We start from the raw sequence: 23646 nt of genomic DNA on the forward strand, positions 1-23646 counted from the left end.
AATACAATTCGAGAAAAAAGGGATAGCGGAAACGAACGCAGCGCGCGTGCAAGCTTGTGCGGAAGGAAGAGTTTATATACATAAACGTTGAGAAACAATTTCGGGTGCGATCATACCAGAACTAATGCACCGGATCCCATCAGAACTCCGAAGTTAAACGTGCTTGGGCGAGGGTAGTACTAGGATGGGTGACCTCCTGGGAAGTCCTCGTGTTGCACCCCTCCCACCTTTTTTTTCCTCGATCGTCACTTCGTTCTCTCATATTCTTCTCCTCCTCCAACTTGCATATTTTTTCTTGTGGGCAGACATTGTGTAGTTTGCAAGCGCATAGTTCTCGAAAATGACACGCGAAACAAATACAATTCGAGAAAAATGGGATAGCTAAAACGAACGCAGCGCGCGCGCAAGCTTGTGCGGAAGGAAGAGTTTATATACATAAACGTTGAGAAACAATTTCGGGTGCGATCATACCAGCACTAATGCACCGGATCCCATCAGAACTCCGAAGTTAAACGTGCTTGGGCGAGAGTAGTACTAGGATGGGTGACCTCCTGCGAAGTCCTCGTGTTGCACCCCTCCCACCTTTTTTTTCCTCGTTCGTCACTTCGTTCTCTCATATTCTTCTCCTCCTCCAACTTGCGTATTTTTTTTTGTGGGCGGACATTGTGTAGTTTGCAAGCGCATAGTTCTCGAAAAGACACGCGAAATAAATACAATTCGAGAAAAAAGGGATAGCGGAAACGAACGCAGCGCGCGTGCAAGCTTGTGCGGAAGGGAGAGTTTATATACATAAACGTTGAGAAACAATTTCGGGTGCGTTCATACCAGCACTAATGCACCGGATCCCATCAGAACTCCGAAGTTAAACGTGGTTGGGCGAGAGTAGTACTAGGATGGGTGACCGCCTGGGAAGTCCTCGTGTTGCACCCCTCCCACCTTTTTTTTCCTCGATCGTCACTTCGTTCTCTCATATTCTTCTCCTCCTCCAACTTGCGTATTTTTTTTTGTGGGCGGACATTGTGTAGTTTGCAAGCGCATAGTTCTCGAAAAGACACGCGAAATAAATACAATTCGAGAAAAAAGGGATAGCGGAAACGAACGCAGCGCGCGGGCAAGCTTGTGCGGAAGGAAGAGTTTATATACATAAACGTTGAGAAACAATTTCGGGTGCGATCATACCAGCACTAATGCACCGGATCCCATCAGAACTCCGAAGTTAAACGTGCTTGGGCGAGGGTAGTACTAGGATGGGTGACCTCCTGGGAAGTCCTCGTGTTGCACCCCTCCCACCTTTTTTTTCCTCGATCGTCACTTCGTTCTCTCATATTCTTCTCCTCCTCCAACTTGCGTATTTTTTTTTGTGGGCGGACATTGTGTAGTTTGCAAGCGCATAGTTCACGAAAAGACACGCGAAATAAATACAATTCGAGAAAAAAGGGATAGCTGAAACGAACGCAGCGCGCGTGCAAGCTTGTGCGGAAGGGAGAGTTTATATACATAAACGTTGAGAAACAATTTCGGGTGCGTTCATACCAGCACTAATGCACCGGATCCCATCAGAACTCCGAAGTTAAACGTGGCTTGGGCGAGAGTAGTACTAGGATGGGTGACCGCCTGGGAAGTCCTCGTGTTACACCCCTCCCACCTTTTTTTTCCTCGATCGTCACTTCGTTCTCTCATATTCTTCTCCTCCTCCAACTTGCGTATTTTTTTTTGTGGGCGGACATTGTGTAGTTTGCAAGCGCATAGTTCTCGAAAAAGACACGCGAAATAAATACAATTCGAGAAAAATGGGATAGCTGAAACGAACGCAGCGCGCGCGCAATTTTGTGCGGAAGGAAGAGTTTATATACATAAACGTTGAGAAACAATTTCGGGTGCGATCATACCAGCACCAATGCACCGGATCCCATCAGAACTCCGAAGTTAAACGTGCTTGGGCGAGAGTAGTACTAGGATGGGTGACCTCCTGCGAAGTCCTCGTGTTGCACCCCTCCCACCTTTTTTTTCCTCGATCGTCACTTCGTTCTCTCATATTCTTCTCCTCCTCCAACTTGCGTATTTTTTTTGTGGGCGGACATTGTGTAGTTTGCAAGCGCATAGTTCTCGAAAAGACACGCGAAATAAATACAATTTGAGAAAAAAGGGATAGCGGAAACGAACGCAGCGCGCGTGCAAGCTTGTGCGGAAGGGAGAGTTTATATACATAAACGTTGAGAAATAATTTCGGGTGCGTTCATACCAGCACTAATGCACCGGATCCCATCAGAACTCCGAAGTTAAACGTGGTTGGGTGAGAGTAGTACTAGGATGGGTGACCGCCTGGGAAGTCCTCGTGTTGCACCCCTCCCACCTTTTTTTTCCTCGATCGTCACTTCGTTCTCTCATATTCTTTTCCTCCTCATACTTGCGTATTTTTTTTTGTGGGCGGACATTGTGTAGTTTGCAAGCGCATAGTTCTCGAAAAGACACGCGAAATAAATACAATTCGAGAAAAAAGGGATAGCGGAAACGAACGCAGCGCGCGTGCAAGCTTGTGCGGAAGGAAGAGTTTATATACATAAACGTTGAGAAACAATTTCGGGTGCGATCATACCAGCACTAATGCACCGGATCCCATCAGAACTCCGAAGTTAAACGTGCTTGGGCGAGAGTAGTACTAGGATGGGTGACCTCCTGGGAAGTCCTCGTGTTGCACCCCTCCCACCTTTTTTTCCTCGATCGTCACTTCGTTCTCTCATATTCTTCTCCTCCTCCAACTTGCGTATTTTTTTTTGTGGGCGGACATTGTGTAGTTTGCAAGCGCATAGTTCTCAAAAAGACACGCGAAATAAATACAATTCGAGAAAAAAGGGATAGCGGAAACGAACGCAGCGCGCGTGCAAGCTTGTGCGGAAGGAAGAGTTTATATACATAAACGTTGAGAAACAATTTCGGGTTCGATCATACCAGCACCAATGCACCGGATCCCATCAGAACTCCGAAGTTAAACGTGCTTGGGCGAGAGTAGTACTAGGATGGGTGACCTCCTGGGAAGTCCTCGTGTTGCACCCCTCCCACCTTTTTTTTCCTCGATCGTCACTTCGTTCTCTCATATTCTTCTCCTCCTCCAACTTGCGTATTTTTTTTTTGTGGGCGGACATTGTGTAGTTTGCAAGCGCATAGTTCTCGAAAAGACACGCGAAATAAATACAATTCGAGAAAAAAGGGATAGCGGAAACGAACGCAGTGCGCGTGCAAGCTTGTGCGGAAGGAAGAGTTTATATACATAAACGTTGAGAAACATTTTCGGGTACGATCATACCAGCACCAATGCACCGGTCCCATAAAACTCCGAAGTTAAACGTGCTTGGGCGGGAGTAGTACTAGGATGGGTGACTTCCTGGGAAGTCCTCGTGTTGCACCCCTCCCACCTTTTTTTTCCTCGATCGTCACTTCTTTCTCTCATATTCTTCTCCTCCTCCAACTTGCGTATTTTTTTTTGTGGGCGGACATTGTGTAGTTTGCAAGCGCATAGTTCTCGAAAAGACACACGAAATAAATACAATTCGAGAAAAAAGGGATAGCGGAAACGAACGCAGCGCGCGTGCAAGCTTGTGCGGAAGGAAGAGTTTATATACATAAACGTTGAGAAACAATTTCGGGTGCGATCATACCAGCACCAATGCACCGGATCCCATCAGAACTCCGAAGTTAAACGTGCTTGGGCGAGAGTAGTACTAGGATGGGTGACCTCCTGGGAAGTCCTCGTGTTGCACCCCTCCCACCTTTTTTTTCCTCGATCGTCACTTCGTTCTCTCATATTCTTCTCCTCCTCCAACTTGCGTATTTTTTTTTGTGGGTGGACATTGTGTAGTTTGCAAGCGCATAGTTCTCGAAAAGACACGCGAAATAAATACAATTCGAGAAAAAAGGGATAGCGGAAACGAACGCAGCGCACGTGCAAGCTTGTGCAGAAGGAAGAGTTTATATACATAAACGTTGAGAAACAATTTCGGGTGCGATCATACCAGCACTAATGCACCGGATCCCATCAGAACTCCGAAGTTAAACTGTGCTTGGGCGAGAGTAGTACTAGGATGGGTGACCTCCTGGGAAGTCCTCGTGTTGCACCCCTCCCACCTTTTTTTTCCTCGATCGTCACTTCGTTCTCTCATATTCTTTGCCAGCGCATAGTTCTCGAACAGACACGCGAAATAAATACAATTCGAGAAAAAAGGGATAGCGGAAACGAACGCAGCGCGCGTGCAAGCTTGTGCGGAAGGAAGAGTTTATATACATAAACGTTGAGAAACAATTTCGGGTGCGATCATACCAGCACTAATGCACCGGATCCCATCAGAACTCTGAAGTTAAACGTGCTTGGGCGAGAGTAGTACTAGGATGGGTGACCTCCTGGGAAGTCCTCGTGTTGCACCCCTCCCACCTTTTTTTTCCTCGATCGTCACTTCGTTCTCTCATATTCTTCTCCTCCTCCAACTTGCGTATTTTTTTTTGTGGGCGGACATTGTGTAGTTTGCAAGCGCATAGTTCTCGAAAAGACACGCGAAATAAATACAATTCGAGAAAAAAGGGATAGAGGAAACGAACGCAGCGCACGTGCAAGCTTGTGCGGAAGGAAGAGTTTATATACATAAACGTTGAGAAACAATTTCGGGTGCGATCATACCAGCACTAATGCACCGGATCCCATCAGAACTCCGAAGTTAAACGTGCTTGGGCGAGAGTAGTACTAGGATGGGTGACCTCCTGGGAAGTCCTCGTGTTGCACCCCTCCCACCTTTTTTTTCCTCGATCGTCACTTCGTTCTCTCATATTCTTTGCCAGCGCATAGTTCTCGAACAGACACGCGAAATAAATACAATTCGAGAAAAAAGGGATAGCGGAAACGAACGCAGCGCGCGTGCAAGCTTGTGCGGAAGGAAGAGTTTATATACATAAACGTTGAGAAACAATTTCGGGTGCGATCATACCAGCACTAATGCACCGGATCCCATCAGAACTCTGAAGTTAAACGTGCTTGGGCGAGAGTAGTACTAGGATGGGTGACCTCCTGGGAAGTCCTCGTGTTGCACCCCTCCCACCTTTTTTTTCCTCGATCGTCACTTCGTTCTCTCATATTCTTCTCCTCCTCCAACTTGCGTATTTTTTTTTGTGGGCGGACATTGTGTAGTTTGCAAGCGCATAGTTCTCGAAAAGACACGCGAAATAAATACAATTCGAGAAAAAAGGGATAGAGGAAACGAACGCAGCGCACGTGCAAGCTTGTGCGGAAGGAAGAGTTTATATACATAAACGTTGAGAAACAATTTCGGGTGCGATCATACCAGCACCAATGCACCGGATCCCATCAGAACTCCGAAGTTAAACGTGCTTGGGCGAGACTAGTACTAGGATGGGTGACCTCCTGGGAAGTCCTCGTGTTGCACCCCTCCCACCTTTTTTTTCCTCGATCGTCACTTCGTTCTCTCATATTCTTCTCCTCCTCCAACTTGCGTTTTTTTTTTTTGTGGGCGGACATTGTGTAGTTTGCAAGCGCATAGTTCTCGAAAAGACACGCGAAATAAATACAATTCGAGAAAAAAGGGATAGAGGAAACGAACGCAGCGCGCGTGCAAGCTTGTGCGGAAGGAAGAGTTTATATACATAAACGTTGAGAAACAATTTCGGGTGCGATCATACCAGCACCAATGCACCGGATCCCATCAGAACTCCGAAGTTAAACGTGCTTGGGCGAGAGTAGTACTAGGATGGGTGACTTCCTGGGAAGTCCTCGTGTTGCACCCCTCCCACCTTTTTTTTCCTCGATCGTCACTTCGTTCTCTCATATTCTTCTCCTCCTCCAACTTGCGTATTTTTTTTTGTGGGCGGACATTGTGTAGTTTGCAAGCGCATAGTTCTCGAAAAGACACGCGAAATAAATACAATTCGAGAAAAAAGGGATAGCGGAAACGAACGCAGCGCGCGTGCAAGCTTGTGCGGAAGGAAGAGTTTATATACATAAACGTTGAGAAACAATTTCGGGTGCGATCATACCAGCACCAATGCACCGGATCCCATCAGAACTCCGAAGTTAAACCTGCTTGGGCGAGAGTAGTAGTACTAGGATGGGTGACCTCCTGGGAAGTCCTCGTGTTGCACCCCTCCCACCTTTTTTTTCCTCGATCGTCACTTCGTTCTCTGATATTCTTCTCCTCCTCCAACTTGCGTATTTTTTTTTGTGGGTGGACATTGTGTAGTTTGCAAGCGCATAGTTCTCGAAAAGACACGCGAAATAAATACAATTCGAGAAAAAAGGGATAGCGGAAACGAACGCAGCGCGTGTGCAAGCTTGTGCGGAAGGAAGAGTGTATATACATAAACGTTGAGAAACAATTTCGGGTGCGATCATACCAGCACCAATGCACCGGATCCCATCAGAACTCCGGAGTTAAACGTGCTTGGGCGAGAGTACTAGGATGGGTGACTGATATGAAATTTAAGACCTACTAAAAGTATAGCGATTTCAAACCCAAATTATACTCGCAAGTGCACGAATCAATTGTAGTATAGAAGTGACAAATACGAGTGTCGTACCCACAAGGACTGAATATTAAATATATGCAATTCCAACTCTTCGTAATTATCAGTAGAAACAAAATGAATAAAGATTAACACAACTAGACAAACACTAAGGATCCGATTTCACCAACTCTATTGTATTTAAATTATTTAGCCGACAATTATCATTTCATTCATGCATGTCAATGACCAAGTCCCCTAATTTATGTAATAGTCATGGGCATCTGACTTACCACGTCTATTCTTAATTGCAACCAACCATGGGCATATGGATTGGTTAGGACAATCAAGAATGCATTAGGATTTATGGTAACTTATGTAGCGATCACAAAGATCCTAGCATATGGCATCTATGTCTAGGTAACTCCGGTGTTAATTGCAAGAAGCTGGTCTCAAATTGGACATGGGCATATGCCTCAATTTGCATCATGGTAATCAAACCTAGATGGTAGCTAAACATCAAGATTTAATTATCAATAAAGAATAGCTAATTAACACTTGACATAGCATAAATAAACTAATAATTAATCAAACCAAATTTATTTAGATACAATAGAGTGGATCCATCATCACCCTAGTAAGAGGATTAGTTCCTCATACTAGGTTACACAACCAGCAATTTATCTCACAAAATTCTAGAAAGAATATGTGATGGAATTGCTGTAAAAGAGAAAATGAAACTCCAGAACACTCTCTATGATTCTAGCTCACTCTCTGATATTTTTTCTTCTCTTGCTCTTTGCTTTCTCCAGAGAGACTCCTCTCCTTTTGTCTCAGTGTCTGATCCTTTTATAGAAGTGAAAAGTTACTGATAAGCTTCACGAACGCCGTATTTTGAAGACTTTAGAGGAAAGTTGGGCTGCATACATGAAATATCAACACAAAAATCATTTATTAATGTCAGACACTTATATACATATACATATATATGTATACATATAACTATTACGTTGGACTTTTGCATATATATATACACACATATATCTATACATATAACTACTACTTTGACTTTCGTACCACACACACACACATATATATACAACTATATATATAAACTTATATATGTATATATCTACCTATAACACTGTTTATATATAGACTTTTATATATTTATCACAACCCCCAACCAGCTTATTGCTAGTCCCTAGTAATTCAAGCGTTCGGAAAATTCATGCAAAAACTATAAATAATCCAAGTATGTCGATAATATGAATATATTCAAGAATCCATCAACCACTATCACTAGAACAAATCATTCTGACTAAATTTCATACCACCCATTCTTTCTTAGCGTGAGGTGTAGTGCGTAGCGAATTTAACATAAATATGTGGCTTTAATTTAAGCTTAACACAAACACTGCAATATCACAAGAATCATCAGACTCAATGAACAGTTAATATCAAGGGATTTTTTTTTATATATATATTTTTTATGTGATTTGTGCAATGCTCAGTTTTATTAAGCTTTCTAATTGACCCTTGTAACAAGCGTTCAACCAATTACTCCCAATCCAGTTGGCTCAGGGCATTAGGTGTAAAGACACCCCGACAGGTTTAATAACTCGAGTCAAAAAGGCTACAAAACTTCACTTGTCACATAGGTTGATGTCTTGATTTTTCTACCTTTTTACGCGAACACTCCTTGCTTACTGAGGCAAGAGGCCCGGTTACTCAGCAGAGAAACTCATAGACACGCCTGTTATTTATAATTACTTTTTTTTTATATATATATATCCCAAGATATAAATATTCAAAGAATTCCAAATCAACTCTAGAAAATCACAATATTCATAATTAATCTCAAATATCATACCCCACAAATACGTAATTCTGTGCAATTGATCCAATTATTAAATAGAATAGGTGAGACAAAACTAAAGTCAGAATAATCCACAAGTGATTATGGGTTTTCAACTCAAATTATTATCCATACTTCAGAGATTTTAGACCAATTCAGAAATACGGTAAAATCATAACTTCCAAATCACAAACAATATATATATATATTTCAAATAACTAAACGGAATAAACATTTAACAACAAACGGTTCAAAGACTCAATATTCCCAAAGCACCGCAAACAAACGGAATTTGTCTCAACACCAGGATCCTTGAGACTGGATGCTAGGTTACTATCAACCTAACTAAAGAGATGTACCCCGTAGCAAAGGGTAAAAGGCTAACAAGGCCTTACAATAGGTTGTCATTCTCTAGGAGTTTCTGGTCGGCTCAATGGAACCCAAGCCAAGGTCAACAGTCCTTTGTATCTCCACTTTGGGGCTTTACAATTATGGACATTTCGTCCAGTCCATGCTTAGGACTCCCAAATACCTTATCGGTGGTTGTTTCCTGGACAAACTAGTAATTACTTAGCTGGTTGAGTTGGCATCCCTCCAAGAGATCAACTACAAGTGTTTCAAGCTTGCACCTAAGGTAGCACAGCACTTGCCTCCTCTAGCTACATTTTTTTTTTTTAATCTAACAATCATTTCCTCCCCCACTTAAAATTTCGCATTGTCCTCAATGGGAAAAGAAAACCAAAAAAAACTAAAATGAAAATTAAATATGATAAACTGTGGTTCAGAGAAATACAACCTGATGCAAAAAATTTGGATCATTGGATTGCTATGTTTTCAATGCCGTATGATATCCATGAGCACGATCAACATGTGCTCCAGCCTCTGTTGTCCAGCCTCTAATGTTTGTAGCCCCATCTCGAGCGGGGCTATCGCTACACTCACGCGATCTGGTTGTTGAGACACTGCAACTGCTGAGGAGGACTCGTCAGATGGTGATGTTAAGGGTTCTTCCTGGGGCTGCTTCTTTCTAGAAGAAGATGTTTGCAAACGGTTAATGCTTTGACGCCATGTCTTTTTTTTTAGCATGGTGACCTGATATCCCGAAGATGCCTGAGGCAAAGGAGGTCGAATGCTTTTGTACGAAAGCAACCTTGTGATAAGCCGTGGGAAAAATAACTTTCCTGCCTTTGTTGGCTTCTTCTCGACGAAAGATTTGGCTGTGAAAATTATGGCCAGATAGATCTTCCCAATGTCAAACCAATACCCTTTATACATAGAGTATAAAGCTGACAAGAATTTTCCCCGTCGTTCTTGCTCATGGCCAATAGGACACAGATTTTTCCGGATAGCATCATCCAACAACCACATCTTTGGTGGCAAGTAGGCTCGGCGTGTAGCATTGGTGTGTTTATTCCTCTTTCCGCTACACATATCATCAATCATTTCCTGCTTTGATGCAAAGACCGGTTGTCGAAATCCAGTGGTCTTATCATATTTTGGTGGATACCCTAAGCAGCAACACAGATCTGTTGTTGTGAATTGAACAGTCACACCAGCTATAACAACCTGGTAAACAGGTTGATTCCCAGTCCGCTCACTTCGTGGTAGCTCGATGAGAGTGTGATAGAAAGAATGAATGATTTGAGGATACACTAGTAAATTATCTTCTGGATCTGGATCTACGAGAAACAACAAGGAATGCTCCCTCAGGTAGTGCATCGCCCATCTGTTGATGACGTCTCGCTGTATCTTTTCATCAATTCTACACTCAGGAATGATTTCAGCTTCATTGAATAATGCAAACCTGGACTGGGATTTTGATAAGATGGTGCGTGGGCGTCTCGGCATATTTTCTGATCTTTGCTAGAGAGAGAAAAAAAACTCACTCCAAAAAAATTGATTTGAGATTTCGATGAATCGAGAATAATAAAGAAAAACGTACTACAAGTATGGAAGAAATTTGGGGTGCCTGTCACATCACCAGTCTATTTACCATCACGCTCCGCTGTTCAGTTCAACGCTCGATGAAGACCAAAATACTTTTGTTTTTCAAATAAATAATAATAATATTAAAAAAAATAAAAAATAAAAAAAATAAAAACAAAAATAAGACAGAAATATGGGTTGCCTCCCATAAGCGCTGTATTTATCGTCTGGGCAAGACGAAGTGTTCCCAACACTCAATTACCTGGGTCTTGGAGAGTAATGCTGGACACTGTTGTGTCATAATTAACTTCCAAATAAGGTTTGAGGCGATGACTGTTAACCTTGAATTCATTTCCCGTCTCCAAGTTTTTAATGTCAACAGCTCCATGGGGATATGCTCGAACAACTTCAAATGGGCCATACCATCTTGAACGTAACTTCCCTGGAAAAAGTTTTAGACGAGAGTTAAACAAAAGTACCTTTTGACCAGGAAAAAATTCTTTCATTGTGATGCGCTGATCATGATATCTTTTTGTCTTTTCCTTATAAATCCTCGCATTTTCGTATGCCTCGTCACGTAGCTCGGCAAGTTCATTGAGCTGCAGTTTCCTCTTCTCACCAGCTGCATCGTAATCAAAATTCAACCTTTTTATTGCCCAGAATGCCTTATGCTCGAGCTCTATAGGAAGATGACAAGCCTTGCCGAAAATCAAACGATACGGAGACATGCCAATTAGAGTTTTATATGCAGTGCGATATGCCCAAAGAGCATCATTCAATTTTATACTCCAATCAGTTCTTTTGATATTCACAGTCTTCTCCAAAATTCGTTTAATTTCTCGGTTAGAAATCTCTGCTTGTCCACTAGTTTGAGGATGATAAGCAGTGGCAATCTTATGCGTGATATTGTACTTGGCAAGAAGTGTAGACACACTACTGTTCAGAAAATGCTTCCCTTCATCACTGATTATAGCACGTGGAGTGCCATATCTTGGAAATATTACACCTTGAAGTAACCGGATTACCACCTCACTTTTGTTGGTTGGGCTTGCAACAGCTTCAACCCACTTGGACACGTAGTCTACTGCCACTAGTATATATTCATTCCCATGAGACTTGGGAAATGGCCCCATGAAATCTATTCCCCAAACATCAAAGATTTCAACCACCAAAATATTGTTGAGTGGCATTTCATTCCTGCGAGAAATGTTGCCAAGTTTCTGACAATTTCCACAGGTGGAACAGAAAATGTGGGCATCCTTGTGAAAAGTTGGCCAATAGAACCCTGATTGTAAAATCTTTGTAGAAGTTCTCTGGGTACCAAAATGACCACCACAGGCGAATGTATGACAGAATTGTAAAATACTTCGTTGTTCTTCCTGTGGCACACACCTCCGAATGATTTGATCAGCACAATGCTTGTATAAGTAAGGCTCATCCCAGAAATAATGCTTGGCTGTGGAGAAAAATTTCTTCCGTTGTTGGTGAGTCCAGTTTTTGGGAATAACACCTTTTGCAAGGTAATTGGCAATATCAGCATACCAAGGTATCTTAATTTGTACGGAGAAAAGCTGTTCATCCGAAAAAGTTTCATTCAATGGAAGCTCCGTCTTCTCACCATCATTTGCTTGGACAATACGAGAAAGATGATCTGCTACAACATTTTCTGTTCCTTTTTTATCTCTTATCTCGAAATCAAATTCTTGGAGTAATAACACCCAGCGAATCAACCTCGGCTTTGAATCTTTCTTAGACAGCAAATATTTGAGAGCCGCATGATCACTATAAACAATCACCTTGGATCCAATCAAGTACGATCGGAATTTCTCCAATGCAAAAACTACCGCCAACAATTCTTTTTCTGTTGTTGAGTAATTGAGTTGGGCATCATTGAGAGTACGACTTGCATAATAAATGACATGTGGTAGCTTGTTGACTCTTTGCCCCAATACCGTTCCAATTGCATAGTCACTGGCATCACACATGAGCTCGAATGGTAAACTCCAATCTGGTGCCATCATGATAGGTGCAGATGTAAGTAATTGCTTCAAGTTGCGGAATGCTTGCAAACACTCATCATCAAAGTGGAAAGTGGCATCCTTGGATAGCAAATTGCACAATGGCCTGGAAATCTTCGAGAAGTCTTTGATGAAACGACGATAGAACCCCGCATGTCCGAGAAAAGATCGCACACCTCTTACAGAAGTCGGAGGTGGCAATCTAGAAATAACTTCAATTTTTGCTTTGTCAACGGCAATCCCCTTCTCGGAAATAAGATGACCAAGAACAATACCTTCGTGAACCATAAAATGGCATTTCTCCCAATTAAGCACCAAATTAGTCTTCTGGCATCTCTCCAGAACCAAGGCAAGATTGCACAAGCAAGTATCAAAAGATGATCCGAACACGGAGAAATCATCCATAAATACTTCAATAATGTGGCCCACCATGTCAGAAAATATACTTGTCATGCACCGTTGAAAAGTAGCTGGTGCATTGCAAAGCCCAAATGGCATTCTTCTGTACGCAAATGTCCCAAAAGGACATGTAAAAGTTGTTTTCTCTTGATCCTCCGGTGCGATCACAATTTGATTATAGCCAGAGTAGCCATCAAGAAAGCAATAATGGGAATGACCTGCCAGTCTTTCCAGCACCTGATCAAGAAATGGTAAAGGGAAGTGATCCTTTCTTGTGGCAGAATTCAGCTTCCGATAATCAATACAAACACGCCACCCTGTCTGTTTTCTTGTTGGAATGAGCTCATTGTTGTCATTAGTAATCGCCGTGATTCCCGATTTCTTGGGAACCACTTGAACAGGACTGACCCATTAACTGTCGGAAATAGGATAGATGACTCCTACATCCAACAACTTCAATATTTCCGATCGAACTACCTCCTTCATCGCTGGATTGAGGCGTCTCTGTGCTTCACGTGAGGATTTTGAATCATCTCCCAATAAAATTTGGTGCATGCACATAGTTGGGCTGATGCCTTTGATGTCAGCAATGGACCAGCCAATAACACTTTTGTATTGTCGTAGCACCAGCAAGAGACTTTCTTCCTCCGAATTGGTGAGATTAGCGGCTACAATGACAGGTAACGCTTCTTCAGCACCAAGATAAACATACTTTAAATGCTCCGGAAGTTGCTTCAAATCTAACTTTGGTGGATTTGCAATTGAAGGAACCACTTTCGGAAGTGGAGGACCAAGAGCTTCAAATGTATGGATCCACCTATGATTCACCGGTTGGTGTGCTTGCAAATATACACAACATTCTGCAACTTCACCATCTTCTTCAACTTGCAGTTCAGGAAACGCAAGGCAAGTTGCCAAATGGTCAGTAGATTGATGCTCCAAAAATGATTCATAAATTGAGCCATCAAAAACTTCAATGCTAAAACACTCCCCTATATCTGAAGGATGTCGAGTAGCTTCGAACAGATTAAATTCCACCGTTTGTCCTTGCACAGTCATGGACAAACAACCCTTTTGTACATCCACAATAGTTCCCGCAGTGGCAAAGAAAGGCCTCCCCAAAATGATTGGTATGTTCCTGTCTTTCTCCATATCAAGGATAATAAAATCTGCTGGAAGGAGAAATGTGTCAACTTTGACAAGAACATCTTCTATGATACCTTGTGGAAATTTTATTGACCGATCCGCCAATTGCAAAGTGATTGAAGTTGGTTGTAATTCCTTTTCAAGACCAAGTTGCACAAAAACTGAATATGGCATCAGGTTGATGCTAGCACCCAGGTCTAGAAAAGCTTTCTCGAAAGAAACTTGCCCAACAGCACAAGGGATAGTGAAACTCCCTGGATCCTTCAGCTTTGGTGGTAGCTTCTTATTGAGAACGGCACTGCATTGTTCAGACATCATAACCTTCTCGTATGGTGCCAGTTTCTTCTTTCTGGTGCAGACGTCTTTGAGAAATTTTGCATAGGAAGGAATTTGTTGAACTGCGTCAAGGAGAGGAATGTTGATCTCCACCTTTCTGAATATATCCATTATTCGCCGCATCTGGTCAATCTTCTTCTCATTCACCAACCGGCTAGGGAAGGGCACATGAGATTCATTCATTTTATGCTTTGATAAGTCAGCTGGCTTGGGCTGAGTTGCATCATCAGGCTTTTGTTCATCAGTTTTTGTTTTCTTCATGGCCTCTTCACCATCATTCTCTAAAAATCCCACAGTTGTTCCGCGTCTGGTGGTAATGGCGTTGATTTGTTCCTTGCCTTTTGGATTGACTTCTGGTTGACTCGGCAATCTGCCCAGCTCTCTTTCACTTAATCGCTCAGCAATTTGACCAACTTGAACTTCAAGTTTCTGAATAGATCCATGTATGTTGCTAAATTGTTGGTCGTACCTGCTATTTTGCTCCGTCGTTTTCTGAATAAAATTGTTGGTGTTGAAAGCTAGAAAAGCCATTTGCTCCTCCAAAGAAAACTTCTTTGGTTCGGCAGGGACTTGTTGCGTCATCTTCTAATTGTATTGCTTACTTTGGCCTTGTCCTCCCCAACTGAAATTTGGGTGATTTCTCCATCCTGGATTGTATGTATTTGAAAATGGATTGTTGTTGGGATAGAAACCACCTTGCCCCACATAATTGGTATGTTCTTGTTCAGAGTTGGAAGACATAGGACATGTTTCCATGGTGTGGTTAGGTTGAGAACAAATGGCACACATCTCAACTTGGCCTGCTTGTTGGGAAGATGAAATTGCGTTCATTATCATGTCAATCTTCTTCTCCATGGCTTGCAACTGAGGTTGATTTTCTGCTCTGGTGTGAACTTCATACACACCTTTTGGAAGCTTTACCCCTTGCTTTACTCTAGATGAAAATTGTTGAGAATTTTCATTTAAAGTTTCAAATAGTTCAAAAGCTTCTTCACTGCTTTTCTCCATTAATATGCCTCCACAAGCTGAATCTACAATGCTTGTGTTTGTTGCGTCGAGTCCTTCATAAAAAGCTTGAACTTGATCATCTTGTGACAAGTTGTGGTGTGGACACTTGAGCAGTAGCTGTTTAAAGTTATCCCAAGCTTCATAAAATAAGTCCCCATCTTTTTGCTGCCATGTTTGAATTTCCCTTCTTAATTGCTTCGTCTTCTGGGCTGGGAAAAACTTCTTCAAAAATTTTGTTGCCATTTCCTCCCATGTAGTGATCGATCCTGGGGTCAAAGAATTGAACCACAGTTTTGCATTGTCTTTGAGCGAAAATGGAAACAATATGAGTCGTACTTCTTCCGACGTCAAACCTTGAACAGATTGTGTCTTACAGAGTTCAAAGAATTCTCTGATGTGTAGGTAAGGGTCATCAAATGTTGTGCCTCGAAATTGTGGGACTGCATTGAGTAGAACTGGAGAGAACGTGACATTGCCTTGAACATTGGGTTGAAATGCTATGCTGGATGGTTGCTCCATATTCTGAGGTACAAATGAATTCTTCATTGGCCTCCGAGTAGGTTCATTGTTTGGTGGATTTGCAATTCCAACAATAGCATTCTCAGGATTCTCTTCTGTCATTTTTCCTCTTACTTCTCTTCTCAGTTGTGCAAGAGTTTGTTCAATCTCTGGATTGTATTTAAGAAGATTTGAACTTTGAGATCGACGTCCTTGCATAAAAGAAAATGTCAGCAATAATAATCCTTTCTTTTTTTTCTTTCTTTTTTTTTAACAAAATTAAAAGAGTGAATATACACAAAATAAGAAATTAATATAAAAAACAATAAAATGGGGCATAAAGGCCAACCATAAGTATTAACAGAAATAAAAAAGTTATATTAGGCGGCTCAGCTGACCACATAAGCATATATATATATATAAAGGTGGGGCAGTGTAAAGCCAACCACAAATATAAATAATACTGTAAAAGAAATAAATAAATAAACGTTACTGTTAGTGGCAGAAATTTAAATGTTAGTAAGTTAGTAAGTGTTAGTGACAGTTATTATAAACAGATATAGGCGGTAGCAGTAGAACCGGCCAATAATATATAGTTAGATGGGGCGGTTAAGCCATCCACAAAAAAAAAAAAAAAAAAAAAAAAAAAAAAAAACCTTCCATTAAGGAGGTGTAGGATACTAATATTAATATATATATATATATATATATATAGATAGATATATATATATATATATATATATATATATATATATATATATATATATATACACACAAAAGTTAGATAACAATATATTAAATCAGTCCCCGGCAACGGCGCCAAAAACTTGATATGAAATTTAAGACCTACTAAAAGTATAGCGATTTCAAACCCAAATTATACTCGCAAGTGCACGAATCAATTGTAGTATAGAAGTGGCAAATACGAGTGTCGTACCCACAAGGACTGAATATTAAATATATGCAATTCCAACTCTTCGTAATTATCAGTAGAAACAAAATGAATAAAGATTAACACAACTAGACAAACACTAAGGATCCGATTTCACCAACTCTATTGTATTTAAATTATTTAGCCGACAATTATCATTTCATTCATGCATGTCAAAGACCAAGTCCCCTAATTTATGTAATAGTCATGGGCATCTGACTTACCACGTCTATTCTTAATTGCAACCAACCATGGGCATATGGATTGGTTAGGACAATCAAGAATGCATTAGGATTTATGGTAACTTATGTAGCGATCACAAAGATCCTAGCATATGGCATCTATGTCTAGGTAACTCCGGTGTTAATTGCAAGAAGCTGGTCTCAAATTGGACATGGGCATATGCCTCAATTTGCATCATGGTAATCAAACCTAGATGGTAGCTAAACATCAAGATTTAATTATCAATAAAGAATAGCTAATTAACACTTGACATAGCATAAATAAACTAATAATTAATCAAACCAAATTTATTTAGATACAATAGAGTGGATCCATCATCACCCTAGTAAGAGGATTAGTTCCTCATACTAGGTTACACAACCAGCAATTTATCTCACAAAATTCTAGAAAGAATATGTGATGGAATTGCTGTAAAAGAGAAAATGAAACTCCAGAACTCTCTCTATGATTCTAGCTCACTCTCTGATATTTTTTCTTCTCTTGCTCTTTGCTTTCTCCAGAGAGACTCCTCTCTTTTTGTCTCAGTGTCTGATCCTTTTATAGAAGTGAAAAGTTACTGATAAGCTTCACGAACGCCGTATTTTGAAGACTTTAGAGGAAAGTTGGGCTGCATACATGAAATATCAACACAAAAATCATTTATTAATGTCAGACACTTATATACATATACATATATATGTATAAATATAACTATTACGTTGGACTTTTGCATATATATATACACACATATATCTATATATATAACTATTACTTTGACTTTCGTACCACACACACACACATATATATACAACTATATATATAAACTTATATATGTATATATCTACCTATAACACTGTTTATATATAGACTTTTATATATTTATCAGTGACCTCCTGGGAAGTCCTCGTGTTGCACCCCTCCCACCTTTTTTCTCCTCGATCGTCACTTCGTTCTCTCATATTCTTCTCCTCCTCCAACTTGCGTATTTTTTTTTGTGGGTGGACATTGTGTAGTTTGCAAGCGCATAGTTCTCGAAAAGACATGCGAAATAAATACAATTCGAGAAAAAAAGGGATAACGGAAACGAACGCAGCGCGCGTGCAAGCTTGTGCGGAAGGAAGAGTTTATATACATAAACGTTGAGAAACAATTTCGGGTACGATCATACCAGCACCAATGCACCGGATCCCATCAGAACTTCGAAGTTAAACGTGCTTGGGCGAGAGTAGTACTAGGATGGGTGACCTCTTGGGAAGTCCTCGTGTTGCACCCCTCCCACCTTTTTTTTCCTCGATCGTCACTTCGTTCTATCATATTCTTCTCCTCCTCCAACTTGCGTATTTTTTTTTGTGGGCGGACATTGTGTAGTTTGCAAGCGCATAGTTCTCGAAAAGACACGCGAAATAAATACAATTCGAGAAAAAAGGGATAGCGGAAACGAACGCAGCGCGCGTGCAAGCTTGTGCGGAAGGAAGAGTTTATATACATAAACGTTGAGAAACAATTTCGGGTGCGATCATACCAGCACTAATGCACCGGATCCCATCAGAACTCCGAAGTTAAACGTGCTTGGGCGAGAGTAGAACTAGGATGGGTGACCTCCTGGGAAGTCCTCGTGTTGCACCCCTCCCACCTTTTTTTTCCTCGATCGTCACTTCGTTCTCTCATATTCTTCTCCTCCTCCAACTTGCGTATTTTTTTTTTGTGGGCGGACATTGTGTAGTTTACAAGCGCATAGTTCTCGAAAAGACACGCGAAATAAATACAATTCGAGAAAAAAAGGGATAGCGGAAACGAACGCAGCGCGCGTGCAAGCTTGTGCGGAACGAAGAGTTTATATACATAAACGTTGAGAAACAATTTCGGGTCCGATCATACCAGCACTAATGCACCGGATCCCATCAGAACTCCGAAGTAAAACGTGCTTGGGCGAGAGTAGTACTAGGATGGGTGACCTCCTGGGAAGTCCTCGTGTTGCACCCCTCTCACCTTTTTTTTCCTCGATCGTCACTTCGTTCTCTCGTATTCTTCTCCTCCTCCAACTTGCGTATTTTTGTTTTGTGGGCGGACGTTGTGTAGTTTGCAAGCGCATAGTTCTCGAAAAGACACGCGAAATAAATACAATTCGAGAAAAAAGGGATAGCGGAAACGAAAGCAGCGCGCGTGCAAGCTTGTGCGGAAGGAAGAGTTTATATACATAAACGTTGAGAAATAATTTCGGGTGCGATCATACCAGCACCAATGTACGGATCCCATCAGAACTCCGAAGTTAAACGTGCTTGGGCGAGAGTAGTACTAGGATGGGTGACCTCCTGGGAAGTCCTCGTGTTGCACCCCTCCCACCTTTTTTTTCCTCGATCGTCACTTCGTTCTCTCATATTCTTCTCCTCCTCCAACTTGTGTATTTTTTTTTGTGGGCGGACATTGTGTAGTTTGCAAGCGCATAGTTCTCGAAAAGACACGCGAAATAAATACAATTCGAGAAAAAAGGGATAGCGGAAACGAACGCAGCGCGCGTGCAAGCTTGTGCGGAAGGAAGAGTTTATATACATAAACGTTGAGAAACAATTTCGGGTGCGATCATACCAGCACTAATGCACCGGATCCCATCAGAACTCCGAAGTTAAACGTGCTTGGGCGAGAGTAGAACTAGGATGGGTGACCTCCTGGGAAGTCCTCGTGTTGCACCCCTCCCACCTTTTTTTTCCTCGATCGTCACTTCGTTCTCTCATATTCTTCTCCTCCTCCAACTTGCGTATTTTTTTTTTGTGGGCGGACATTGTGTAGTTTACAAGCGCATAGTTCTCGAAAAGACACGCGAAATAAATACAATTCGAGAAAAAAGGGATAGCGGAAACGAACGCAGCGCGCGTGCAAGCTTGTGCGGAACGAAGAGTTTATATACATAAACGTTGAGAAACAATTTCGGGTCCGATCATACCAGCACTAATGCACCGGATCCCATCAGAACTCCGAAGTAAAACGTGCTTGGGCGAGAGTAGTACTAGGATGGGTGACCTCCTGGGAAGTCCTCGTGTTGCACCCCTCTCACCTTTTTTTTCCTCGATCGTCACTTCGTTCTCTCGTATTCTTCTCCTCCTCCAACTTGCGTATTTTTGTTTTGTGGGCGGACGTTGTGTAGTTTGCAAGCGCATAGTTCTCGAAAAGACACGCGAAATAAATACAATTCGAGAAAAAAGGGATAGCGGAAACGAAAGCAGCGCGCGTGCAAGCTTGTGCGGAAGGAAGAGTTTATATACATAAACGTTGAGAAATAATTTCGGGTGCGACCATACCAGCACCAATGCACCGGATCCCATCAGAACTCCGAAGTTAAACGTGCTTGGGCGAGAGTAGTACTAGGATGGGTGACCTCCTGGGAAGTCCTCGTGTTGCACCCCTCCCACCTTTTTTTTCCTCGATCGTCACTTCGTTCTCTCATATTCTTCTCCTCCTCCAACTTGCGTATTTTTTTTTGTGGGCGGACATTGTGTAGTTTGCAAGCGCATAGTTCTCGAAAAGACACGCGAAATAAATACAATTCGAGAAAAAAGGGATAGCGGAAACGAACGCAGCGCGCGTGCAAGCTTGTGCGGAAGGAAGAGTTTATATACATAAACGTTGAGAAACAATTTCGGGTGCGATCATACCAGCACCAATGCACCGGATCCCATCAGAACTCCGAAGTTAAACGTGCTTGGGCGAGAGTAGTACTAGGATGGGTGACCTCTTGGGAAGTCCTCGTGTTGCACCGCTCCCACCTTTTTTTTCCTCGGTCGTCACTTCGTTCTCTCATATTCTTCTCCTCCTCCAACTTGCGTATTTTTTTTTGTGGGTGGACATTGTGTAGTTTGCGAGCGCATAGTTCTCGAAAAGACACGCGAAATAAATACAATTCGAGAAAAAAGGGATAGCGGAAACGAACACAGCGCGCGTGCAAGCTTGTGCGGAAGGAAGAGTTTATATACATCAACGTTGAGAAAAAATTTCGGGTGCGATCATACCAGCACCAATGCACCGGATCCCATCAGAACTCCGAAGTTAAACGTGCTTGGGCGAGAGTAGAACTAGGATGGGTGACCTCCTGGGAAGTCCTCGTGTTGCACCCCTCCCACCTTTTTTTTCCTCGATCGTCACTTCGTTCTCTCATATTCTTCTCCTCCTCCAACTTGCGTATTTTTTTTTTGTGGGCGGACATTGTGTAGTTTACAAGCGCATAGTTCTCGAAAAGACACGCGAAATAAATACAATTCGAGAAAAAAGGGATAGCGGAAACGAACGCAGCGCGCGTGCAAGCTTGTGCGGAACGAAGAGTTTATATACATAAACGTTGAGAAACAATTTCGGGTCCGATCATACCAGCACTAATGCACCGGATCCCATCAGAACTCCGAAGTAAAACGTGCTTGGGCGAGAGTAGTACTAGGATGGGTGACCTCCTGGGAAGTCCTCGTGTTGCACCCCTCTCACCTTTTTTTTCCTCGATCGTCACTTCGTTCTCTCGTATTCTTCTCCTCCTCCAACTTGCGTATTTTTGTTTTGTGGGCGGACGTTGTGTAGTTTGCAAGCGCATAGTTCTCGAAAAGACACGCGAAATAAATACAATTCGAGAAAAAAGGGATAGCGGAAACGAAAGCAGCGCGCGTGCAAGCTTGTGCGGAAGGAAGAGTTTATATACATAAACGTTGAGAAATAATTTCGGGTGCGACCATACCAGCACCAATGCACCGGATCCCATCAGAACTCCGAAGTTAAACGTGCTTGGGCGAGAGTAGTACTAGGATGGGTGACCTCCTGGGAAGTCCTCGTGTTGCACCCCTCCCACCTTTTTTTTCCTCGATCGTCACTTCGTTCTCTCATATTCTTCTCCTCCTCCAACTTGCGTATTTTTTTTTTGTGGGCGGACATTGTGTAGTTTGCAAGCGCATAGTTCTCGAAAAGACACGCGAAATAAATACAATTCGAGAAAAAAGGGATAGCGGAAACGAACGCAGCGCGCGTGCAAGCTTGTGCGGAAGGAAGAGGTTTATATACATAAACGTTGAGAAACAATTTCGGGTGCGATCATACCAGCACCAATGCACCGGATCCCATCAGAACTCCGAAGTTAAACGTGCTTGGGCGAGAGTAGTACTAGGATGGGTGACCTCTTGGGAAGTCCTCGTGTTGCACCGCTCCCACCTTTTTTTTCCTCGTCGTCACTTCGTTCTCTCATATTCTTCTCCTCCTCCAACTTGCGTATTTTTTTTGTGGGTGGACATTGTGTAGTTTGCGAGCGCATAGTTCTCGAAAAGACACGCGAAATAAATACAATTCGAGAAAAAAGGGATAGCGGAAACGAACACAGCGCGCGTGCAAGCTTGTGCGGAAGGAAGAGTTTATATACATCAACGTTGAGAAAAAATTTCGGGTGCGATCATACCAGCACCAATGCACCGGATCCCATCAGAACTCCGAAGTTAAACGTGCTTGGGCGAGAGTAGTACTAGGATGGGTGACCTCTTGGGAAGTCCTCGTGTTGCACCGCTCCCATCTTTTTTTTCCTCGATCGCCACTTCGTTCTCTCATATTCTTCGCCACTTCGTTCTCTCATATTCTTCTCCTCCTCCAACTTGCGTATTTTTTTTGTGGGTGGACATTGTGTAGTTTGCAAGCGCATAGTTCTCGAAAAGACACGCGAAATAAATACAATTCGAGAAAAAAGGGATAGCGGAAACGAACGCAGCTCGCGTGCAAGCTTGTGCGGAAGGAAGAGTTTATATACATAAACGTTAAGAAACAATTTCGGGTGCGATCATACCAGCACTAATGCACCGGATCCCATCAGAACCCCGAAGTTAAACGTGCTTGGGCGAGAGTAGTACTAGGATGGGTGACCTTCTGGGAAGTCCTCGTGTTGCACCCCTCCCACCTTTTTTTTCCTCGATCGTCACTTCGTTCTCTCATATTCTTCTCCTCCTCCAACTTGCGTATTTTTTTTTATGGGTCGACATTGTGAAGTTTGCAAGCGCATAGTTCTCGAAAAGACACGCGAAATAAATACAATTCGAGAAAAAAGGGATAGCGGAAACGAACGCAGCGCGTGTGCAAGCTTGTGCGGAAGGAAGAGTTCATATACATAAACGTTGAGAAACAATTTCGGGTGCGATCATACCAGCACTAATGCACCGGATCCCATCAGAACTCCGAAGTTAAACGTGCTTGGGCGAGAGTAGTACTAGGATGGGTGACCTCCTGGGAAGTTCTCGTGTTGCACCCCTCCCACCTTTTTTTTCGTAGATCGTCACTTCGTTCTCTCATATTCTTCTCCTCCTCCAACTTGCGTATTTTTTTTTGTGGGTGGACATTGTGTAGTTTGCAAGCGCATAGTTCTCGAAAAGACACGCGAAATAAATACAATTCGAGAAAAAAGGGATAGCGGAAACGAACGCAGCGCGCGTGCAAGCTTGTGCGGAAGGAAGAGTTTATATACATAAACGTTGAGAAACAATTTTGGGTGCGATCATACCAGCACTAATGCACCGGATCCCATCAGAACTCCGAAGTTAAACGTGCTTGGGCGAGAGTAGTACTAGGATGGGTGACCTCCTGGGAAGTCCTCGTGTTGCACCCCTCCCACCTTTTTTTTCCTCGATCGTCACTTCGTTCTCTCATATTCTTCTCCTCCTCCAACTTGCGTATTTTTTTTTTGTGGGTGGACATTGTGTAGTTTGCAAGCGCATAGTTTTCGAAAAGATACGCGAAATAAATACAATTCGAGAAAAAAGGTGATAGCGGAAACCGAACGCAGCGCGCGTGCAAGC

General features: G+C 42.4%; 33 non-coding genes and 1 pseudogene across 33 annotated transcripts; all 34 read left to right on the plus strand.

The window, feature by feature from the left end:
* The first annotated feature begins 102 nt into the window (after positions 1-102).
* On the plus strand, positions 103-221 carry LOC119994159. The gene has a single exon (XR_005466822.1). It is a non-coding gene; the product is annotated as a 5S ribosomal RNA (ribosomal RNA).
* A 236-nt stretch (positions 222-457) lies between these two features.
* LOC119994155 lies at positions 458-576 on the plus strand. The gene has a single exon (XR_005466818.1). It is a non-coding gene; the product is annotated as a 5S ribosomal RNA (ribosomal RNA).
* A 235-nt stretch (positions 577-811) lies between these two features.
* Positions 812-930, plus strand: LOC119994103. Its single transcript, XR_005466770.1, has one exon. It is a non-coding gene; the product is annotated as a 5S ribosomal RNA (ribosomal RNA).
* Positions 931-1165: 235 nt separating this feature from the next.
* On the plus strand, positions 1166-1284 carry LOC119994144. The gene has a single exon (XR_005466808.1). It is a non-coding gene; the product is annotated as a 5S ribosomal RNA (ribosomal RNA).
* Positions 1285-1519: 235 nt separating this feature from the next.
* Positions 1520-1639, plus strand: LOC119994124. The gene has a single exon (XR_005466790.1). It is a non-coding gene; the product is annotated as a 5S ribosomal RNA (ribosomal RNA).
* A 236-nt stretch (positions 1640-1875) lies between these two features.
* LOC119994166 lies at positions 1876-1994 on the plus strand. Its single transcript, XR_005466829.1, has one exon. It is a non-coding gene; the product is annotated as a 5S ribosomal RNA (ribosomal RNA).
* Positions 1995-2228: 234 nt separating this feature from the next.
* LOC119994115 lies at positions 2229-2347 on the plus strand. Its single transcript, XR_005466782.1, has one exon. It is a non-coding gene; the product is annotated as a 5S ribosomal RNA (ribosomal RNA).
* A 235-nt stretch (positions 2348-2582) lies between these two features.
* On the plus strand, positions 2583-2701 carry LOC119994140. The gene has a single exon (XR_005466804.1). It is a non-coding gene; the product is annotated as a 5S ribosomal RNA (ribosomal RNA).
* A 234-nt stretch (positions 2702-2935) lies between these two features.
* On the plus strand, positions 2936-3054 carry LOC119994098. Its single transcript, XR_005466765.1, has one exon. It is a non-coding gene; the product is annotated as a 5S ribosomal RNA (ribosomal RNA).
* Positions 3055-3290: 236 nt separating this feature from the next.
* Positions 3291-3407, plus strand: LOC119994136 (annotated as a pseudogene).
* Positions 3408-3642: 235 nt separating this feature from the next.
* Positions 3643-3761, plus strand: LOC119994154. The gene has a single exon (XR_005466817.1). It is a non-coding gene; the product is annotated as a 5S ribosomal RNA (ribosomal RNA).
* Positions 3762-3996: 235 nt separating this feature from the next.
* LOC119994182 lies at positions 3997-4116 on the plus strand. Its single transcript, XR_005466845.1, has one exon. It is a non-coding gene; the product is annotated as a 5S ribosomal RNA (ribosomal RNA).
* Positions 4117-4301: 185 nt separating this feature from the next.
* On the plus strand, positions 4302-4420 carry LOC119994157. Its single transcript, XR_005466820.1, has one exon. It is a non-coding gene; the product is annotated as a 5S ribosomal RNA (ribosomal RNA).
* Positions 4421-4655: 235 nt separating this feature from the next.
* Positions 4656-4774, plus strand: LOC119994141. The gene has a single exon (XR_005466805.1). It is a non-coding gene; the product is annotated as a 5S ribosomal RNA (ribosomal RNA).
* Positions 4775-4959: 185 nt separating this feature from the next.
* Positions 4960-5078, plus strand: LOC119994158. Its single transcript, XR_005466821.1, has one exon. It is a non-coding gene; the product is annotated as a 5S ribosomal RNA (ribosomal RNA).
* A 235-nt stretch (positions 5079-5313) lies between these two features.
* LOC119994161 lies at positions 5314-5432 on the plus strand. Its single transcript, XR_005466824.1, has one exon. It is a non-coding gene; the product is annotated as a 5S ribosomal RNA (ribosomal RNA).
* Positions 5433-5668: 236 nt separating this feature from the next.
* LOC119994170 lies at positions 5669-5787 on the plus strand. Its single transcript, XR_005466833.1, has one exon. It is a non-coding gene; the product is annotated as a 5S ribosomal RNA (ribosomal RNA).
* A 235-nt stretch (positions 5788-6022) lies between these two features.
* Positions 6023-6144, plus strand: LOC119994120. The gene has a single exon (XR_005466787.1). It is a non-coding gene; the product is annotated as a 5S ribosomal RNA (ribosomal RNA).
* An 11853-nt stretch (positions 6145-17997) lies between these two features.
* LOC119994112 lies at positions 17998-18116 on the plus strand. The gene has a single exon (XR_005466779.1). It is a non-coding gene; the product is annotated as a 5S ribosomal RNA (ribosomal RNA).
* Positions 18117-18351: 235 nt separating this feature from the next.
* LOC119994180 lies at positions 18352-18470 on the plus strand. The gene has a single exon (XR_005466843.1). It is a non-coding gene; the product is annotated as a 5S ribosomal RNA (ribosomal RNA).
* Positions 18471-18707: 237 nt separating this feature from the next.
* Positions 18708-18826, plus strand: LOC119994094. The gene has a single exon (XR_005466761.1). It is a non-coding gene; the product is annotated as a 5S ribosomal RNA (ribosomal RNA).
* Positions 18827-19062: 236 nt separating this feature from the next.
* LOC119994114 lies at positions 19063-19180 on the plus strand. The gene has a single exon (XR_005466781.1). It is a non-coding gene; the product is annotated as a 5S ribosomal RNA (ribosomal RNA).
* Positions 19181-19415: 235 nt separating this feature from the next.
* On the plus strand, positions 19416-19534 carry LOC119994181. Its single transcript, XR_005466844.1, has one exon. It is a non-coding gene; the product is annotated as a 5S ribosomal RNA (ribosomal RNA).
* A 236-nt stretch (positions 19535-19770) lies between these two features.
* On the plus strand, positions 19771-19889 carry LOC119994095. The gene has a single exon (XR_005466762.1). It is a non-coding gene; the product is annotated as a 5S ribosomal RNA (ribosomal RNA).
* A 236-nt stretch (positions 19890-20125) lies between these two features.
* LOC119994146 lies at positions 20126-20244 on the plus strand. The gene has a single exon (XR_005466810.1). It is a non-coding gene; the product is annotated as a 5S ribosomal RNA (ribosomal RNA).
* A 235-nt stretch (positions 20245-20479) lies between these two features.
* Positions 20480-20598, plus strand: LOC119994176. The gene has a single exon (XR_005466839.1). It is a non-coding gene; the product is annotated as a 5S ribosomal RNA (ribosomal RNA).
* Positions 20599-20833: 235 nt separating this feature from the next.
* Positions 20834-20952, plus strand: LOC119994101. Its single transcript, XR_005466768.1, has one exon. It is a non-coding gene; the product is annotated as a 5S ribosomal RNA (ribosomal RNA).
* Positions 20953-21188: 236 nt separating this feature from the next.
* On the plus strand, positions 21189-21307 carry LOC119994097. The gene has a single exon (XR_005466764.1). It is a non-coding gene; the product is annotated as a 5S ribosomal RNA (ribosomal RNA).
* Positions 21308-21543: 236 nt separating this feature from the next.
* On the plus strand, positions 21544-21662 carry LOC119994147. Its single transcript, XR_005466811.1, has one exon. It is a non-coding gene; the product is annotated as a 5S ribosomal RNA (ribosomal RNA).
* A 237-nt stretch (positions 21663-21899) lies between these two features.
* On the plus strand, positions 21900-22018 carry LOC119994177. Its single transcript, XR_005466840.1, has one exon. It is a non-coding gene; the product is annotated as a 5S ribosomal RNA (ribosomal RNA).
* A 233-nt stretch (positions 22019-22251) lies between these two features.
* LOC119994179 lies at positions 22252-22370 on the plus strand. The gene has a single exon (XR_005466842.1). It is a non-coding gene; the product is annotated as a 5S ribosomal RNA (ribosomal RNA).
* Positions 22371-22629: 259 nt separating this feature from the next.
* On the plus strand, positions 22630-22748 carry LOC119994175. Its single transcript, XR_005466838.1, has one exon. It is a non-coding gene; the product is annotated as a 5S ribosomal RNA (ribosomal RNA).
* A 235-nt stretch (positions 22749-22983) lies between these two features.
* Positions 22984-23102, plus strand: LOC119994156. Its single transcript, XR_005466819.1, has one exon. It is a non-coding gene; the product is annotated as a 5S ribosomal RNA (ribosomal RNA).
* Positions 23103-23337: 235 nt separating this feature from the next.
* LOC119994142 lies at positions 23338-23456 on the plus strand. Its single transcript, XR_005466806.1, has one exon. It is a non-coding gene; the product is annotated as a 5S ribosomal RNA (ribosomal RNA).
* The last annotated feature ends 190 nt before the right edge of the window (positions 23457-23646 follow it).

The sequence above is a fragment of the Tripterygium wilfordii genome, unplaced genomic scaffold (genome assembly GCF_013401445.1).
Source record: "Tripterygium wilfordii isolate XIE 37 unplaced genomic scaffold, ASM1340144v1 ctg16, whole genome shotgun sequence".
Taxonomy (NCBI): domain Eukaryota; kingdom Viridiplantae; phylum Streptophyta; class Magnoliopsida; order Celastrales; family Celastraceae; genus Tripterygium; species Tripterygium wilfordii.